This window comes from Saccostrea cucullata, unplaced genomic scaffold, assembly GCF_032062105.1.
Source record: "Saccostrea cucullata isolate Sc308-1 unplaced genomic scaffold, CSIRO_AGI_Scuc_v1 ctg19663, whole genome shotgun sequence".
Classification (NCBI taxonomy): Eukaryota; Metazoa; Mollusca; class Bivalvia; order Ostreida; family Ostreidae; genus Saccostrea; species Saccostrea cuccullata.
The window spans coordinates 5,013-8,389 of NW_026938906.1; the positions used below are offsets into that span (position 1 = coordinate 5,013).

At 35.1% G+C, this 3,377-nt stretch overlaps 1 pseudogene; it reads right to left on the minus strand.

The window, feature by feature from the left end:
- Positions 1 to 429: 429 nt before the first annotated feature.
- LOC134251750 (P2X purinoceptor 7-like) lies at positions 430 to 2,406 on the minus strand (annotated as a pseudogene).
- Positions 2,407 to 3,377: the final 971 nt, after the last annotated feature.

Here is a 3,377-nt window from a genome sequence, read left to right on the forward strand (position 1 = left end):
ATATATATTGAAAATCGTTTACATCTCCTGTTCTCAATAACTGCAGGCAAATTGTTTGCATGATTTAAATACAGTGAAGCTAGCCTCATATATTTGTCCACTGATACAAGTAACAGGCCCCACAATGGGTCTATTTTGGTCATATTTTGAAACGTACATCTCCTAAACTTAAGAAGAAAGCTTATAAAAATGAGATATTGTCCTCGTTACACTATAAGATTTCCTGTTCCAAGGATGGCCATATGGCCATAGCAAGTGAAACACATAACCACTCAAATCCTTTCTATAGTATTTTATTAATGTTGCAATCTTGGACACCATCGTTTTATATATCTCCTTATAGATGTTTATATTTTTTAATGACACATTATCTAATACTTTCAGTTTAAAACATATACATACTAACAAAACCACAGATTCTATAGGATTTTATTGTAATAGGCCATCTTTAAACCCTTCATACATAAGGATCAGGGAACTTCTCCCTGATTCGACAAACACAGCAGCTAGGAATAACTCTTCGGTCCCCGATGCTCAGTTTTCCATGATGCCAAAGAACAAATTGTCTATATGCAGTGTGCCTGTTGGCGGTTTCTGTCCTCACCCTCCGGCATGGCCAATATATCCTGTCGATATAGTCTTGCCAAAGCAAGGACAGCCTCATCCAACATCAGAACATTAAAATCCTGAAGAATAAAAATTGTAAATATTGTAAAATATTGAAGAGGCCCATGGCCCACAATGCTCACCTGAGTAGCTTTGTTCTGCTGCTCTTCACCACATTTACCCTCTGTCATACTTATTGTATCCCCAACCTCCCTGGGGAGTCAGGATTTAAACAATCTTGAATCTTAGCTTAGATCTACAGTAAACTAACTCAGGATGCTTCCACATAAATTTCAGGTTTTTTTTTCGTCCAGTTTTGGTCCAGTTTTATAAGATTTTTCCAATACATTTCAATTTAGAAATTTATATAATTTTCTATTGTGGTTCCACCTTTCCCCGAGGATCATGATTTCTAATTTATATTCTACTCTATCCATGATGATTCCTTGCATATTTTTAGCTCTTCTTGCTAAGATTTTTTAATGACCCCACTCTATTTTTAGTCTTTTCTTGATTATCTCCCTTTGTGAGGTGACTCTATCCTTAATATTAATGTTTTAACTGATGCTATGTACTAATTTCATACAAATTCGGTTTAAATTTTACTTGTGGTTCTTAAAAAAGTAAAAATTTAAAAGTATACAGAGATGTACGGGCAATACACAATAGGTGATCAGAAAAGCTCACTTGAGCTTTCAGCTCAGGTAAGCTACAAATGCCAATACACAGTGGGTTAAAATAAGACCCAATACTTCATTATTTTTTTAATCATTCATTAATTAACTTACAAGAAGTCTGGAAATGCAACTGTCTTCACTTTTTGACAACACAATTGCTCTTTCTGGGTAGGCATTTCTTTACAAAATGTGCACACACACCAAGGTGGTTGTGATGGTCCAGATTCTCCAGGTAGATGTGGTTCTTTCAGAATGTTGAAAAGATACTCCGGGTTTTCTTGCACAACCGTCATGAGGGTAACTCTCAACTCATTGGAGGAAAGGGCATTTATTCTTCTCTGGAAAAAATAAATATTGATCAGGTTAAGATCCAGTACAATCTCTTGATTTAGCTCAGCTGTTGATCTGTAGTGTTATGATTTTTATATATTTGTCTTTGACCATAACGCTACAGATCCTGTAATGCAAAAAAGGTGCAATTTGGTTTAAATTTTACTTGTGGTTCTTGAAAAGTTGAAAATTTAGAAGTATACAGAGATGTACGGGCGATACACAATAGATTGTTTTCAGTAGACCCATATTAACAAGAGTTATTTCCCGTTGGCTGCCATCTTGTGGGTCAACCAGGTAATTTTCCCTCTTTGTCCTACCAAATATAAGAGGGCGTAGCAGAAATATTTGGGGGAAAATCATTATGGAATAAACATTATGAAATAAAGGAGGCTCTAACAAATGTATAATTGTCAGAAAAACAATGCTTCCCAGCCCACAATAGCCAGTATAAAAAGTTTAAGTTGGTTGAATTATGAAGGAATAGGAGCATGTTGACCCACAATATCGCGGCCGAAGGGAAATAACTCTTGTGAATTTGGGTCTAGTGAAAACTACTGGACTTGCTGATGTAGTATACATATTATTTTAATTTGACATTTTCTTTTACATGTACACTGTTCTGGTAAATCGTCGTTAAAAAAATAGACTTGTGTACCTAAATGTCTCCCCTTCTCTCCTCTAGTACATTCACTGCATCGTCCACAGGCGGCTGTCTACGTCTACTTCTTTGCCTAATTGGTGCTCGAGGCTGTGATCTGGGTCGTCCTCTACCCCCTCGAAGCTTTCTTGGCCTTCCACGTCCTCTTCTTTGCAGTGCACTGGCGCCTCTTCTGATTTTTCACTGTATACAAACTTATATAAATAACAAATTTGCATGTACACTCCATTCCACATTATTTTCCCGCGGATATGTCGGTTTTTCTCGTCCCGTCATGGGGCCCCAACTCCATATATGGAGTTTATTTGAACGAATCATGTTAAATTCAGGTCGCCATACATCTGTATGCAACACATCATACACATACTTTTCTTTAATTAAAATAATGCTGGACAAAATTCATTTTAATATGAATTTTTACCTCTGCATGCTCTAAATCCATCTTTCCACGTGGAATCTCTTGCTGTCGGTAAAAGTCACGTGACGTTGACATGGCCAATAAATTGACAAAACCTTTGTTTTTCCGGCATTAAAAAATGCACATTTTGCATACAATGCAAGGCACTTCATTTTGTCAAATCTTTGTTAAACGTATATTTTTGACAATTCTTTTGATTTCTTATACAATCGTTTGCAACAAACCATGTAAAGATGCGTCACACTGGGACTTTAAAAATTATAAGTGCTTTCTAAAGTAACATGTTTTTATGCAAATTAATTTCATGTTGTACATTTTTGTCAAAATAGTCATTATACATTTAAGTTTGCCGTTTTTGCTGCTTTTCTTTGGGTAATTATGATATAAGTTCAGTTAACAATCAAGTGTTCTCCATGTTTTCATGAACTAAAATAGATGTTTAAATAAAATACTTACCATTAATTCAGTTCATTCATTATGGAGTCCAAGTTCTTAACTACTAAGTTAACGTTTTTGATATTGCATATAAACTGTTTTCTCTTTTAAAACATAATTTTTGCATGTAGTCCTGTAGAATTGGTGTGATAGATAGCTGTGATTTTGTGTATTTTGACTTCAACGACTTAAACTTAATTCTATAGTCTACAAATTATTTGCCATTCATTTTGAACATTTTGATTGTATC